Source organism: Mesoplodon bidens (genome assembly GCF_964165515.1).
Source record: "Mesoplodon bidens genome assembly, chromosome: X".
Lineage (NCBI taxonomy): Eukaryota > Metazoa > Chordata > Mammalia > Artiodactyla > Ziphiidae > Mesoplodon > Mesoplodon bidens.
In genome coordinates, this window is record NC_138163.1 from 120739566 (window position 1) to 120757228 (window position 17663).

At 44.8% G+C, this 17663-nt stretch overlaps 2 protein-coding genes across 2 annotated transcripts in view; one reads left to right on the forward strand and one right to left on the reverse strand.

Annotated features, from left to right (window-relative positions):
* LOC308608555 (uncharacterized protein) overlaps window positions 1–17663 on the forward strand; it is a 934308-nt gene that overhangs the window by 211623 nt on the left and 705022 nt on the right. The window lies entirely within an intron of this gene.
* PTCHD1 (patched domain containing 1) overlaps window positions 1–17663 on the reverse strand; it is a 54214-nt gene that overhangs the window by 16857 nt on the left and 19694 nt on the right. The window lies entirely within an intron of this gene.

Sequence of the window (17663 nt, forward strand, 5' to 3'; positions counted from 1 at the left end):
ACTGTGCCACCAGGGAAGCCCACATGTTGTGTTCTTTATGTGTGATTCAGTTGGTCTATAAATACCTGAAAATCTTATACTGGTCCACCCCAGTATAAGGTCTCCCCCTTGAAAACGTAAAAAGTGAACTAAGGTGCAATTCCAAGTGCACAGGTCCCCTGTAGGCCCATCCCTTGCTGCCAATTTGTAGGGCAGCTAAATGATTTCCCCATTCAGTGTAGTCACTCTGTGACATAAAAGACAAGCGGTTCACCTTGAGGGCCCTTGTATTCTCTGCTTCTGTGGGAACGGAGCTGTAACTGCAGAGCTTGGCTGGGATACATGGCAATCATGCTAAGGGAACACAGTAGGATTTATTCTGCACACCTTGCCCTAAATCAGATTTGCTGTGCCCGGGTTCTGTATGCCTGTGATCCAAGTGCACATGGGAACACAGACACTCATTTAACAGCCCCTGCTACGTGCCAGGCACAGTTCTAGGCCCTTTATTTGGATTAAGTCATTTAATCCTTACAAGAAACTCTAAAGTAGGTACAAATACTAGCCTCATTTTACAGACAAGGAAGCTGAGACACAGAGAAGCCAAGTCACTTGCCCAAGGCCACACAGAGCTGGGCTCTACCAGGCAGTCTGGTTCCAGAACCTGTGCTCCTAGCCCCTCACCATATGCCTCTAGGTTGGCAATACCAGAAGCTAGATGAAGGTTCTTGCTAGCAACTAAATCCTGGTTTTGTGCTTTCACTGCCCCACCTCTAAAAAATTACAAGGGCTCAAGTTCAGATATGTAGGAGCGTGTGTAATCTACAGTCTAAGGTGAGAAAATAAGGCCTTCTCTCTGTGAAATGAGGCCATTAGTGGACACGTAGCTGAGTGTTAAACAAATGAGCACATCTAGGTCCGTGCCTGGCACTGAGAGGGCTCTCCCAAGAGCAGAGCTAGCCACTATTACATACCTGATGAACGAGGAACATTTCACACTTAAAGGGAACAAAAGCCTCACATCCAGAGTTGCCATACTGTTGCTGCGCCGTTATAACTCATAGCCTTCTGAGCGTCTCCATGACCCTGATAGATTTGCTCTTAAATCTGCCGTAGCTGGATTATTTGCTGAGACATTTTCCTGTGCATGCATGTGCCAGGGTGAGTGGGATACCTACTATGTTTTTTGAAAATGTCTGAGGGGCACCAGCTGTCAAAGTCCTCCTTCCTCACATCTCCTCACGGGCCCCAACCCTGAGGTTCACACTTCATTGTATCACATTTGGCTGAAATATTTTGAGTCCTTTCCTTCTCTCTCTCTCTCTCTCTCTCTCTCTCTCTCTCTCTCTCTCTCTCTCTCTCTCTCTCTCTCTCTCTCACACACACACACACACACACACACACACACACACACACACACACACACACACACACACACACACACACACACACACACACACACGAGTTGATGTCCCAGGGATACCTAGGAGACTGTTTTCACAAAACTCTAACCATATGCTAAATTTTTGTTTTGATGCTTTGGGATTGATGAAGAGCAAAATGTCTTGAATGGTTCTAACACTGAGAGTGTGTTTTCATCCATTCTTCTCTAAGCTTGGCCCAGTGAATTTTGATTAAAAGAACTCCTCTAACTACAAAAAAAATTCCAAAATATGAAAAGTTACTTTGGAGGAGAGAAGAACCAAGAGGAATTTAAAGACAAGAGAGAGTTAAAAGAAAGACTTTGGGGGAAGGGTTCAGAATAGGCTAGAAAAGGAGTGGTATTGAAAGCATGCATATGTGTAATATTTAGTGCATTGTTTGTTCCCATGAACAGTCTAATAAATCTCCCTTAGAGTGATTACTAAATATGTCAAGAGAAAAAGATTGCCAAATAAGATGGTGCTAAGCCACAGGGCTGAACCCAATTATAGCAAGGGGATATTTTCCATCCATTCTCTAAGGCGACCATGCCACACTGGGTGGGGAGTTGTAAACTATTTAGTGATCTGCCAACTCTGCCGATCTACTGCTGGGACCCCGTGGGACCACAGACCAAAGAAAGCAGACATGCTGTTAACCCCTGTACCACCAGCTCATAGGAGGGAGGCTTGGAAAAAAGAACCTTACTGAAGTTTGAGAGGGAAGGTTTCTTAACTCTCAGTAACCAGAACTGCTGTGAGATTCACCTGCTTTGAATTTCCGAAGGGAAGGTGGGTAGAACGTGTGTCACTCTTGCTTCTCAGTGGCAGGGAGAGGCTGGGTGAAAAAGCAGCCAGAGAAGGGGTGTTGGCTGAGGCCACCCACCTGGCAGGGGGAGTCTACTGGGATTCTACTGTGGGATAAGAGGTGAGAGGATAATGAGAGATACGGGAAAGGAGAATGGAGACTCCCTCCTGGGACTTTTGGGATTACTCAGTTCTGATCTTTGGTTCTTATGCCTACACGTCAAGTACACGCACCGTCTACTCTTGGCTGTCCACAGAGCCACGGGCAGAGACACTGCACGTGCTACTTGGACATCAACCTGTGCGGGGTTTTAGAATGCCTTGATTTACTTTCCTAAAGGAGCCCCACTCAGGACAGCAGAGGCATTAGTAGGTGATCTTAGATTATGTTCACAGGAGAAAATGGAAGCCAGAGATCAAAGCTATGCTTTTTTTCTTTTTTTGGTTTATACTCACTTTAAATTTCTGCACTGAAAAAGAAAAGCAACGTGAAAACGATGACAAGTTAGTTTACAGTGACTTCATCTTTGCCTTTAAATTAATCTTTGCTGTTAGGGGCAGAAGGGGGAAAGAAAGATAGGAAAACATCATAGCATGATAGTGAGATGGTGACCAAGACACCTCAGTCCATGAAATGGACAATCTCAATCCCTGTAAGCTTATTATTAGAGACCCTCAGAAAAGATAAGGAGAGGGAAATGACATAAACTAATGGTCCTGACCCTTAATATAGTCTGAATCTGTCATGTGAATCAGAATATAATCCACGTTTCTATAACTATGTATAGATTTTGGATTATTCACTCAACACACATTCAGTAAGTACCATCAAATCTACTGTGTTGTCAAAATAGGATAATTTCCCTGAATTTAGGGTGCTCACACTTACACATGGAAAATCACATAAGAGATCTGACGTCCAAAACAAAGGGACTATCCTAACAGTAGACAATGCCGAGCGCTCTAGTAAAGCCTAATCCAGTGTCGGTCTTGATCACAGTATGTTTATTATTATTGTATTTGCCGCCTAAGAGGCCAAACTGAATGTTAAATTGAGATTCATTCTAGGGCTCTGAACATACTGTTTAAATTGTTAGATTCTTTTCTCTCATCACCCTTCAGGCTAAGGATGATGACAGTAATAGTAACTAGTCTGCTAAGTACTCTCTATATAGTTTTCAAAATTTATTCAATACAAGACTCTATGGACATGGTTAAATCATTATTCCCATTTTATAGCTGGAGCAATTGAGGCCTAGAGAGTCTAGACCAGGGCAACTTTAGAACTTTTGGGGAAGAGTGAAGAATTGTCAGCCCACCTGGTTCAAATGACCGGCCTTGATGTGACTGAACTGTGGGACGGCCACATTTGGGGATCTGGGGTCCATTAAGAGAGACCAGAGGGCTTCCCTGGTGGTGCAGTGGTTGAGAGTCCGCCTGCCGATGCAGGGGATACGGGTTCGTGCCCCGGTCTGGGAGGATCCCACATGCCGCGGAGCGGCTGGGCCCGTGAGCCATGGCCGCTGGGCCTGCGCGTCCGGAGCCTGTGCTCCGCAACGGGAGGGGCCACAGCAGTGGGAGGCCCGCGTACCATAAAAAAAAAAAAAAAAAAAAAAAAAAAAAGAGAGACCAGAAATAATCCAAACAGCCAAACTTCATCTTTAGGCAGCAACGGAACATGGCAGTGTTAACAGGTAATGAAGGGGATGGGTTTTGAACTTACTGAATTTTCTTACTCTCCATCCAGCCTCTTTAGTTGCCAAATGAAACTTCTAAAACCGGCTTACCAAGAAAAAAGACCGGGGGGCAGGCATAATGGAATCCAGTAATAAGTTTTGACTTCAAGTCAGGCTTTTGCTGCTTAGGTAGGAGTGTCGGAGACCCTAGGAATGTCACTCTGCTTCTTCACGTCTCAGATTTTTCAGTAAAAAAAGGAGGTTGGTCTAGCTAATCTCCACGGACAATTTGGTTCTGACATGACATGATTCGAAGATGAGTGACACCCACAAAGTATACAATCAGATCCTCAGTGAGAGAAAGTTAACTTCATAAATATCAATTTGAGATTTATTACAGCTGCTTGAAGTATGCTTTTCCAACACACTGAAGTGCTTTTTAGGTCAGTGACAGATCTGATTGTAGATGAAACCCAGAAAGAAAACCACAGGATAGGGAAAATAGGTTTACTGGAAAAAAAAAAAGATTCCCTTCTCTGAGTGATTTCCCGTGCTGGGGAGGCACTGGCTCTTATAATCCCCTTCTGCCAGAGCCTGGGACAAAGCCAGTGTGGGCTGCTGGTCACGACAGGCCAGAGTCTAATTTCCTCTCTGCCTCTCCTTGGCACACTCAGATCTTCCTCAGAAGACAGCAGGGGCACCTTGTAGAGGAGAGTACAGAAGGGAACTGGGAGGAAGGAAGTGTCTGCTCCTGACTGGTAATTAACATAGGAAAAATACCTGTGGGTTCAGAGAGCTTTTACGAAACCTTCCAGCTCGTTTTATATTTGTTTCTTGTTGAAAAAGGGGAGAGAGAAGGCAGGAAGGCCATTCTGCCAGGCAGGGCAATTAACACCTCAAGCTGTCCCCCAGCAAGCTCAGCTGTGCCGGGAGGCTCAGAGGAGGTGGGGGGTCCCTGGGGGGATCAGTCTGATGGCACCACCTTTATCAGCTGCCTTCCTTTCCTTATCTCACCTTCCCGCCCCCTCCTTCTGCCACTCCCAAATAAGCTGCACACATGGAAACAGTTTAAAAGGGGAGCTTATTGGTTTGCCTTTCTAACCTATATCATTTGCCCCCAAATATTACCTTCAAAGTGACGCTAAATCAAAATTGCTTTAAAATGCTTTCAAGGAATATCTGGTTTTCATCCCCGAATGAAGTGTTTTCTTCACTGAGTCCGTCCAAATTCCAGGCCTTGATCAGGGTCTATATTCTGCCACTGTAAGTGGGTAGGAACTGACTGGCAAGGTATCCTCACCCAGGACACAGGAAAGCACCTTGAAGTGGATGGATCTGGTCTCTGCAGTTCATCAATTACGCTAGCTCCCTCGGTGTTATGTTCTGTCTCTGCATGATCTCACTCTCACCCACTCTCTTTCCTCTTCTTTTAATAGAAGTGTATTACATCAGAACATCAGTCTCAAGTTGGGGATTGTTACTGTGATTCATTTGTAGTGCAGCCAAAAGCAAGTTAGTCATGCCTTAATAAGTGGACAGAAATATCATTCTGCCTTTGAAACATAGCATGTTCGGAGGACACCAAATTTAAGCTGTGGATATAGCTAAACAAGTGACTATCCACACGCTTTCTTTACACACAGGTGCCTGGTGTCATGCTGACCTGCTCCAGTGACCAAAAAAACAAATGGTTACCTTTGTCAGTACTGCAGTGCCAGTGCAGGTCTGGGAGAGTGGAATGTTTCTGTTTTTCTCCTTGCTTTACCGGTGGTAAACACTGTGTTGCGGGTGCTGACACTAGAAGCCCCACATTATAATTCCCCAAACAGGTTGTTTGTCTTTGCAGCCTTGACTGAAAAGACATTGCAGCTTTGGATTTGAAGCAAATAAATCTGCGATTTTCGGAACAAAATATAGTAATGACGAAGGAAAAGGCAATTGCAATATCTCATTGCAACTTTTGCCTGATTCCACGTTGGTCTGGATGAGACAGAATGCAATGAACCACAGGTTCAATACTCTCTTTTTTCCTGTAGTCTGGGAGAAAATTTGACTTGCTCTTGATTACCAAAAAAAAAAAAAAAAAAAAAAAAAATTCCTTGATATGAAGACGCCTGGAAATCTGTAAAGTTAAACTTTCTGATTAGAGTGGTTATTTTTGAATCCTGCTGTCCTCACTTGACTTTCGTGGTCAAGCTTAAACTCTGCTTGAGCAAGTTTGTGGGTCATGAGTTTTGCTAGGTAACTAAGAGAACAGGATGCTCTCAGAAATGGAAGAATATTAAAGCTGACTGGCTAAGAGGCAAAGAGAAGTCCCAAGGAGCCAAACGCCTGGGGAACTGGCAACAACCGTTTTAAGATTTGGTCAAGAGACCACAAATAACTATGCAAGGGGACAGAAAAAATAAAAAAAAGGATACCGAGGACATCTAGGTCTGGAGAACAACTGTGAACCTAAGTGGGAAAAGCACTGGATCAGGAGTCAGAAGACTTCAGTTTGAGTCCTTGTTCTGGGTCTTGCTGGCCACATGAGTTAGAGATAAATAATGAACTTTTGAAAACACATACCATGCCACTTCCCTGCCCTAAAGTCTCCAGTGGTTCCTCATCGTGCTGAGAGCAAAAACCCAAGTCCTGACTGTAGCCAACAAGATGATCCATTGCCCTTGGCACTTTCTATGGATTCCCATCTCACCGTGCCCTAGTCACACTGCCCGTCTTTGTCATGATTCTGCCTGGAATGTCTTTCCCTCAGATAGCCTTACTTCCTTCACTTCGCTGCTCAAATGTAATCATCTTCCCTGACTCCACCCCCCAGTTAAAAAATAGCATCCCTCGTCATCACCATCATCTTTGCTTGTTTTAAGTTTTTCACGGCACCAATTATGATATGGTATTACATTATGTGTAATATATACGTATTTGTTTCTTTGTTCTGCTGTCCCCACTAGAATATGTGTTTTACCATGCTGGAGTGTTTGTCTCTTTGGTCTGCTTCTACATCTCCATTACTTAGTTCCTGAAACATATACTCAGTAGTTATGGAGTAAACACATGACTGTAATAATCTTGTGAGTGAATGGATTTTAGTCTGTCTCATGGGCATGATGAGGGCCAGTGAGGTAATAGACGTGCATGCATGTTGTAAACTCTAGAGGGCTACGCAAGCGTAGTTCTTACTCAGCAGGGAAGCATGGAGTGGTTAGTATCTTGCAGCTGTCCAGACACAACCCTACAATTGATTCCTGATTCTCCTGGAGCCCGTGATCTTTCCCACGATTTGGCAACATCTTGTGCTGTAGTGGGAGGGACATGGGTTATGAGGTCAGAATGCCACCAGTTCAAATCCTGCTGCTTAGTGCTAGCTTTCAGGGCGTAGACAGCTGCCCCTATCTCCTTACCACTTCAGTGCACACCAGCCCTATTTCCAGCCTGATGTGGAAATAATGAAGCATTAACGTACTATCTCAATCCCAAGCAGCCTGGATCGATGACTAAAAACAGTTTGTGTATAAATAGCCCAGCTCCCTTGTCCCCAAGGTGGGCTGACTCTGCAACGTGTGTTCCTCACTGGCTCCTGGAGTTGCCCGGTGGGATTAGGCTCCAGTTGCCCACAGAGTAACCAGCTTGACAATGTCCCCACAACTTACTTCTTCCCTTCCCCGTCTCCTGTTGCCATTCTCTTACCAGTGCTTCCTGGGGTTGTCTTCCAAATATACTACTTGCATCAGTTCCTTGACTCTGCGTCAACTTTAGGGGGAACCCAAACTAAGACAGTTACTTCAGGCATTTAATTCAGTTTCATTGTCTGTAAAATGGGGATAAACCTGACCTCATAGGGTCATTATGAAGATCAAGTGTGATAACATAAAAAAGGTGTGTGGTCTGGCATTTAATATTGGGTTAAACCATATGAAATTTCCACTTCTATAGGTAAAAGAGTGGTTCAGTTTTGGCAATTTTATGTGGATCACCTAACTGACCTTCAGCGAGGGTCTGTTCTTTCCCCTTTTAGCCCCTCCTCCTTTCCAAGAGTCCTGCCAGAACTCCCCTGGGGGGAGGGGGTCACAGACAATTTCATTTGGTTTCCAAGGACCAGTTTGGTGGTACCAGGACAGGCTTTTAGGAAAAAGACAACAGTTTGGGGCTAGAATATCCACTCATTCCCTTTTCCACGAGCAAAACTGAGGCTTGCAGATACTGTGGCCATGAGTCCCTGCATGCAACTGGAATGCACGCTTTTAGCAGTTTTCAGCTTAAGGGAAAAAAATGCCATATAACCCACATCGCTGAACTATTTGGAACTGCAAATAATTGATAACAATAGTAAATCTACAAAATTATGAACAAGCGTCTTCATCAGATGAGCTCTTTGGCAGTTTTTTTCCTGCAAAGGATTCACTAAGTTTGTAATGGGCACTGAGCAAGGAAAACGTTCCGCCTGATGACATGGCGGCGGCACTCCTGAGTGGTGGACCGTGAGCTTTATAAGAGCGAGTACTTGATTTAATTCATAAAAGAGTGTGTTACCTGATTTTCTTCCTGGAAATGTTTTTTTTTTTTTTCTGTTTCCCAAACTACTGACCTTACAAAGCTACTGACCTTAAAAATCACAGGAGTGTCTCAGCTGCTGCCCTCCTTTTCCAGATCTGAAAAGAAGTCTTACAGAGCAAATGGTCAAGGCCATGATAGTTTCTGTGATTCAGCTTGCTAGGGCCTTGATCTTTCTGGGAGGTGCCAACGTTGGTGGCCTCATGTGGCGTGGAGAACACAGACTGCCTGGACTCAATTGCCAGCTGTGGCTCTTAGTAGCTATGTGATCCTGAACACTAAGCTGTTACGTAATAGCTCTTTCTGTGCCTCAGCTTCCTCATCAGTAAAATGGGGTCAATCATAGTACCTATCTCCTTAGGATTGTTGGAGGATAAGTGAGAAATTGAATGGAAACTGCTCCATATAGTCTCTGACACACAAGTGTTACCCAGTAAAGGTTTGTTAGCAAAAAAACCAAAATGAACAAACAAAAAACCCCCTTTCTATCCTCTGTTTTGCCTTGTCCCCCTTAATTTTTTTCTCTTACCCATAGAACTTCCTCAGTGTTTCTTGAAAAGTATCTTCAATGAAACGTAAAGGTGACAGATGTTTGCTCACATCTTTACTAGAGACTAAAGGGTAAATGGGGTTAATAGCATGCATCAATACACATAATTGAAGAGAAGAGCTGGACTGTATGTGTTTACAAGTTGCACTCGCTAATTCCAGGATAAGCTCCCAGTCTGAAACCATTCCACCTTTTTCAGGTTAGCTGCCCAGTTAGATTACTGTGCACATCCGACTAGGAAGGGGACTATGGTGTGGGCGAAAGAAGGAAACTAAAAGGTGTTAACTGCCCACGAAGGGTTGGGCTTTGTGCAGAGAATGCTGCATCTATCATCTCATTCAGTCCTCACAGCAGTTCGGAGAGGTCGATGTTACACTGCATTTACAGGTGAGGAAACTGAGCCGCAGGGAACTTAACTTGCCCACGGTCACAAATTTAGTAAGTGGATCAGCCCAGATTTAAATCTTGGGCTCATAAGATTGTCTCCCAATGGGGTTTTTTTGGCACAGTAAAGACTTTACCCCTTCATCTCCGTGCTTTGGCCATTTGGATATTGATAAACTTGTTTTGGGGTGTTAGGCTTAAGCATGGTCAAGCCACAGAATGACATGGTTAGGGGCAGTTATGAATTAAAAGTGGTGACGACGTAGCAAAATCAAGGGGTCAAACGTGACAAAGCAGCCTAGGGGAAGCAGCAAGACTCTGACCTGTAGTGAACAGTGAGACCCAGCAAATGCCAGATATCTATGATAGAGACCTCAGAGAGAAGCTACAATCTCATTACTAGTGACAAGCACATGCCACTAGCTGGAGATGCCAAAAACAGATGTATGAAGACAAGCCTTTCATCGGTCCAGATAGCATCCTTTGCATCTTGTATGTTTTCTGTGTGACTCTCCCCCCCCCACCCCCTATACACACACGCAGAAGGAAAAAGAAAAAAATACGTTATAGAACATGTTTGTGAAAAGGGCTGGCAATTTGGGGATTTATTGCAAAACAGCAGATTTAAGTTGGGGGTGTACAGGATTTGGGTATCACTCCTCCACAAAGGCAGTTTAACATTAGAATATAAATGCTCCATGAGGGCAGGGCCTCTGCTTCACTCCGTACTGTGTGGTACATAGAGGAAGCCCAACAAAGCCGTGCTGACTGAACCTTCAGTGTTTGTTCCTTCTTGCTGATTTATATTTTCTCTGGTGACATTGACTGATACTTCATTTGTACCCAAAGGCTACTGTTCTACCTGCATATCATTTCCATCTTAAATAAACAGATGACATTGAATTTCGTCCTGTCACTTACACACTGCAGACAAATGGCTGACCTCATTAGACAAATGGATATGGTTAGAATATAATGTAAAAAATGTAAGAGCAGAGAAACAATTTAGGTAGGAGATTGGGTACTGAAATAATTATGTGCTATGCTTCATTATAGAGTAGTTTGAATTTTTTCTAGTGTTTTTGTTTGTTGGAGGGGAAAAGCTTTCTTTTAAATACAGAAGAGTTTAGAGACTAACATAAAAACTCCCATGTACCTATATCCAATGTCATGTCTGTTTCTGGCCCTGATGTTAATGCTGTCCATGTAGGTGACCATATAATTTATCATGCAAACTGGAACACTTTGAGAGTGCAAGAGGGCACTAGTAATTTCACAGGAATACCAGGCATAGAGTGGGACCATCATAAGCAAAGTAGGATGTCCTCCCTATCTATGGGGGTCTCAGAGGAGGTAAGCACTGATGCGGCTTCATCCACTTATGCCTCACAGTGGGCATGAGATGGCAGAGTCCTTTGGTTTGCAGACCCATCACTGCTGATGGAGCCTAGACGGTTGCAGGTGATGCTATCCTGTCATCAGACAGGCCTCTGGGAAAGGAATCTGGAGAAACCCCTTCCGTCTCTAACTACTTCCAACCACACCTACCTTCCCACCATTGCAACTTCCTTCCATGTCAAGGCTCTGATGTTTTGCAAGATTCAGCTCTCACATAGCCTAGTTCTGTTGACTCCTGCAGAGGTGGAGTGCATCCATAGTACCCTTAGAACATTCCATCTTCCTGCCCTGAGCACACTGGCCTCGCTGGAATTGACAGATAGCTTCCCCTTGGTTGTCTTACTGACATGTGGCTTCGTCCAGCCAGGAGCCAAGGTTGCTTTCCATGTCCAAAGGTGTCACTCTGGGTCATTCTGTCTTGCTTTAAGGCCGACAGTGGCGCTCAGACTTGGCTGATGAAATTTTTCAAGGCTCGCAGATGTGAAGACTGTGATGGGTCTCAGGCAGATGGGAGGCCAGAGCATTTGTGCTTCGTTGGGAGTTAGAGGTCATACAGAGAAAGTCTTAGGCATTTCATCACCAGTTAAAGCAGTGAACCATCTACTCAACATGTACTAGGTGTCTATACTATGCTGGGCATTAATATAAGCCCTGGGGAGATAAAGAATATTGACATAGTTTTACCCTCAGTAAACTTAGAGTATTGCAGAGGGACTTTAGGCAGGTTGTCAGAATTGGTTAGCACAGGCGAACCACAGAGTGAAGTAAAGTGCTACAGTTCTATAATAGGAGTAAAGGGGGAGTACACGGAGTCTAGTATGTTGGTGTGTGTGTGTGTGTAGCAGTGGGGGTACAATGAAATACAAAGTTGGAGAGGAGACGGGCCAGATGAGGGAGGATTTTCACATTCAACAAATATGTATTAGTAACTATTAGTAAATCTTACATCAAGCCATGTGAACGAGATAGGTATGGCTCTGCCCTCACAGAGCATTCAAACTATGAGAGATACAGACAAGCAAAGAGGCAACTACAAAATCTGCATGGAGTTCTAAGATGGGAGAAATACTGGATATTAAGGGAAGGGCACCTACACCAACCTTGCTCGTACCAGGGAAGTCTTCTTCTTGAGGAAGTGACTTCTAAATTAGCACCTGAAGAATGAGAATAAATTAACCACAGGCGGAGGCTTGGCATGGGTTCTGGAACTGGTGGGGAGAGTATATCAGGTGGAGGCTACAGCATGGGCAAACTCGAGGCACAAAATGGATGTCGGGGAAAAGGAAGTGATTCAGGCTGGTCCGGGAACTGAGAGGAAAGCTAAAGAGGCAAGCGAGGTCCAAGCCACATGAAGCCTTGTCTGCTGAGCCTGGAAGACAGGCTTTGTCCTGTCGGCACTTGGGAGCCAGTGAAGGGTTTCAAACAGAGAATGAGGTGATTAGAACTGTGTCTTAGGAAGATCACTCTGTCTGCAACATGGTAGCTACAATGGGAAAACTGGAGAGTGGAGGCGGGGAACTGGACTAAAATATTAATGCAGTAACTAGTTCATTGGTGAAATGAAGATCTGAACCATAGTGAGTAGTCATACTGGCTTGAAGGAGGCAGAAGGTTGATGTCTCTACCTTTTTACAGATTTGGACAGCTTAGCCCAGGGAGTAAGCCACGTAGTAGAAGCCGATGACAACTTTTAAATCTGCAGTACTGATTAATCACTTGAACTGCATTTCCTAGCTTTGGGTCTTAATGTGTCGTCTATCAACTGCATGTTTATAGAGGTGCAGGTCTAGCCGATGTGTGGCCTTGCACTTTTCTGTGTGTATGATTGTAAAGACCATACAAGTGCAGAAGTTCTTGGCCAGTTGCTTCAAGTTCCTCTGTAGCAGATGTGGTTGGCACCTTGTTCATATCCTCCAGCCCTTAGCTCTTGAGAATATACCTACCTAACCTTGAATCCCAGTACCCACCCCTCTTTGTCAGAGAGCCCACTTTGCCATCTGCTTGGCAGGCCAAAAGTTCTGGGGAATTAACGTCCCCTGGGAGCAGACCTCAAGCAATGACAGATGGGAGTTGGCATCGAAATACCCAGCTCCCTCCCCATGGGTGGGATTACTCATGGGTGAGTGTGTTTTAAACTGGTTCCCAGAGCTTCCCCAGTGGGTTGTGCTCCAGTTGCCCACAGCCTTGGTCTGCTTGATCACATACCCTTTGAGGCTCCTTCCCCAGTGGGTTGTGCTCTAGTTGCCCACAGCCTTGGTCTGCTTGATCACATACCCTTTGAGGCTCCTTCCCCTTTGTCTCACTGCCCTGCATCCCTTCTGGTTGCCCTTCAACTCCCAAATAAACTACCTTTACTTGATTTCTTATTTTAAGATCTGCTTCTGGGGAAACCCAAACTAAGATGTCTAATAACACTCAAAGCCTCTGGAATTAGAGTTTCCTAGTATCCTCAAAATACTAAAGCATTCTAAAACCAACCCCCCAGTTTCTTGTGTATTCAAGTAATGGTTACGTCAAAACTCAACCCTTAGGGAGTAAATTTATGATCTTTTGAGCTTCTCTTCATATTGTCTTTTGATGGTGGACACATTTCTTTGATGTTGCCAACTTGCATACAGTAGGTATGCAGCAAATATTCCTCAAGTGGCTCTGATATGTTCATGAATGTCAATGTCCGCATGCTACCAACAGCACTTCTCCCTCATTTGGGGTAGAGTCCATTCTCTTCATTAAGGTTTATAGCTAATCACATGTTGGGTCCAGGGTATATTGGTGACAAGAATGCACGGTAACCCCTCAAGAAAGGATTAGGCCTACATCCTGCCAGGAATGAACTGTGAGATGACATGATCTCTCATCTTTCTTGCTGATGGTAAAGGAAGCAGGCATTTCTTTGGCTTTTCTTCATTTGAAAAAAAAAAGACACTCAGAGACACAGTTAGCAGCCTCTTTGCATGCTTCTGGAACATCTCAGCAGGTAAGGTCTCAGGCTTGTGTCCTCTGTTGACAGCAAGTGCTGGAGTGTCGCCCATGTTGGATGAGAGTCCCTGTCTTTACATTTCTGGATTTCTGCTGTTATGGTGGTAGGTGTGTGGGAGAGACAGCTGGTGTGTTCACTGGATTCCTTCCCAGGCAGTGGTGTGCCCAGGGAGTACGTGCTGCCAGTACAGGTGCTGAAAGTCTGCATGATGATGGTGTGTCAGATGTCAGTAAAACTGAGCTGATTTGCCTGCCAAGATTCAGACTGCTTTTCTTCATGTCGGTACTCACCACTGTTGGATGCTCTGCTGGGATGGTGGTCTAACGCTTCCACCTTATTAACGGGGTCACTGAATAGAATGTGTATGTGTGTACGGTGTTCATTATTGAGGTGTAACCTGTATATAGAAAAGTGCACAAATCTTAAGTGTACAGCTCAATGAATTTTACATGTACGTACCTATATAAACATCGCCTGGATCAAGACACAGAACATCTACTGCACCCAGAAGGCCCCCTTGTGTCCTTTCTGGTCAATACCCCTACAACCCCCAGGGGAAGGTTATTCTGACTTCTGTCAACATTGATTAGCTTTGCTTATTCTTGAGTTTGCGGTAAATGGAATCATGCAGTATGTATAGCTGACCCTTGAACAACACAGGTTTGAACTGTGTGGGTCCACTTACATTCGGGTTTTTTTCAGTAAGTATATTCTACAGTACTACATGATCTGTGGTTGGTTAATCTGTGGATGCAGAACCACGAATCCGGGGGGCCAAACTGTAAAGTTATATATGGATTTTCAATCGTGCAGAGGGTCGGCATCCCTAACCCCTGTGTTGTTCAAAGGTCAGCTGTACTCTTTTGTGTCTGCCTTCTTCTTTTTTTTTTTTTGCGGTATGTGAGCCTCTCACTGTTGTGGCCTCTCCCGTTGCGGAGAACAGGCTCTGGACGCACAGGCTCAGTGGCCATGGCTCACGGGCCCAGCCACTCCGCGGCATGTGGGATCTTCCCAGACTGGGGCACGAACCCGTGTCCCCTGCATCGGCAGGCGGACTCTCAACCACTGAGCCACCAGGGAAGCCCTGTCTGCCTTCTTTTACTCAGCCCATGGCCTCTGAGGTTCATCCCTGTTGTGTTTATCTATAGCTCGTATTTTAATTCTTGCTGCATAGTATTTCATTGCATGAACATACCACAGTGTATTTTTTCATTCTCTTATCGGTGGACGTTTTGGGTTGTTATCAATAAAACCGCGATGGGCATTCTTGTACAAGTCCTTTTGTGGACATCTGTACTCATTTCTCTCAGGTATATGCAGTGGTGTGTTGGTAAATGTGTAACAGTAAGTTCTCTAACAAAAATAGCTCTGACTTGTACGATTTGTAAATACCGCCACCATGACCAATTCCCAGCTACCAAGGGCATGTGGGTTAGGAAGAGATGTGCCCAATCAGCTTTCAGGAGCCAGTGGGAGCCAGTCTCAGCATACCACTGGGTACAGAGACCAGGAGTGGGATTTCAGAATCAGAGAGTAGGCATATATTTGGTTTCAGTTTTCCAAAGTGATTGTACAGTTTTACATTCCCGCCATCAATGTATGAGGGTTCCAGTTGCCCCGTATCCTCAGCAACACTTGGTATTATCCGTCTTTAAAATGTTTACCATTCTGGTGGGTGTGTACTGGTACCTGATTTTGGTTTAATGTGCTTTTGCATGATGCCTGAAGCTTAGCACCTTTGCATATGCTCATTAGCCATCTGGCTATCCTCTTTTCCAAAGTGCCTGTCCAAGCTGTTTGTCCCTTTGGTTATTGGGTTGTTGGGTCTTTTCTTTATTGATTTTTAAGAGAATATGTAAGTTCAAGACAAGTGGGGCTGGCTTGTAAAGAAAGCCAAAAAGAAGAGCTCCAGAGGCAGCCTGGCATGCTGAACAGAGCCTGACATTGGGGCCACACAGACTTGTGATCATATCCAGCCAAACTGGTGACTACCTGATAACACTGAGCATATCCCCTTCTTGAGCTTCAGTTTCCACACCATCAGAATGGGCTTACTATCTAGAGTGCTGTTGGTTTCTGAATGGGACAATGTAGATGGAGTGCCTGGCAGAGGAACACATCACAGGTTCTTAGTAAATGTTGGAGCCTCGCCCCATCTCAATCAGAATCACCTGTGAGCTTTCTAGTCACGAGGCACATGATGGTTTTAATGCCTAGAAATCCCATATTCTTCCTGGCTGTCTAGTGGTGTCTTGTCATAAAGCTACCGCCTGTCTCATGATGTGAGGGCTTTATTCTTTGTGAGAAGTAGCATTTCTCTTTTCGTGGGAGGCATGATGGCAAGGTTTCCTAAGCATGATATTTTGCAGTGCCTTATCTGATGTGAGGCAGGAAGGATCTGCAGGGCACTTTTTAGAGCCATGTTCTCTGTTTAGGGGGAGAAGCTGCTGCAGAGCAGGACTGATAAGAAAGTGAGGCTGCTTTGGAAAGGGCTGCTGAGTGAGCAGCCTAGTTGTGGTCCCCAGCCCTCCCTCCTGGGAGTTTGGACTTGTGAGGAGCGATGGACTCAGCTCAGGCATCACCCCCTCCAGGAAGCCTGCCCTGGAAATGCAGACAAGGTCCTCTCTGGTCCCCTGCGTGTGGACACATCTGTCTCATCACCTGCCATATCATAAGGACATCTTTCAGCTCTCTGAGTCTTATTCTTTGTTATATCCCCACTCCCAGCACAGTGCAGGCACACAGTACTTAAGAAAGAAACGTTCTGGACAAGCCAACACACTCTTGCCCAATCGCCTTGGCATCACCAGCATGCTTTAAACAGCTTCCACTTGCATGGCCTAAAGCCTAGTTAAATATTGAGAAGTGATCAAGCAAAAGAACTAGGTAGTTCTCAAATACTCGGGGTGGGGGGGTGGGGGGGAAAGCAAAACAAACAAAAAGGCAAACAGACAAGCAAGAGGTACCAGAACACGTGGGGAATGATGATTGCTACAATGCGTATATGTACTTTTATGTCTAAAAGTAAAGATGCTGTGACAATTTAAACACAAAACAAAACAGCACTGTAATGCTTTTCCAGCCCAGCTCTCAAGGGAATACACAGGCAGTTATTAATATAGGCAGTTCTAGAAAGAATAGGACATTGGAATTTGGACTAAGGAGATTTTAAAATTCTGAGTCTATTATTTCCTCTCCCCTTTTCCATGCTGAAGTAGCTTTATCAGAATCAATATAAACCAGCCTGCAGATCTCGAAGTTAGTTCGGGTTCATTTAAGAAATGGACGAGCCTAGGCATTACTCTGTTACCTTGTAAATAACATAGCTAGTAGAAAGCTGAGACATAAACACAGAAGTATCCCTGTAAATGTCACCTTAGTGTTTCCCATCTCACATTAACCAGTTAAATCATTGTTACACTCTGTAATGTGCTTATTATATGTCATGAGGTGCTTCTGCACTATTATAATGGATATCGGTGAGCTTTGTAACTTCTCTTTTTAAGTTAAAAAAGGGGCAAAAATGTCTTTAATGGGGAAAACAGAAATGCTAAAGAACAGACCATTTTGAGATGGAAACGTCTTCATGGTGCTTTGCACACAGCTTTATGAAGAGAGACCCCAATAGGCAGCTCTCAGTGGGGAAACCCCAGATTGTTTTTATGAGCTGGAGACTGGTGGCATCGGCGGGTCACCCTGAAAAAGATAAACCACTAGCCATCGGCTACTTCTGACTTGAAGCTCTGAGGGCATGGTGCACGGCCCCAGAAGCCCTTCTATGGAATCTGGGGGCTTATTAGCAGTGAGCACTGACTGCGGAGGCTCCGTTGCGCCTGCTGGCCTGGTGACCCAGGAGATGCGGTGGTGGTGGCGAGGGCAGGGGGCGGGCAGGAGCAAGCTTTTGGATGGATTCCAGA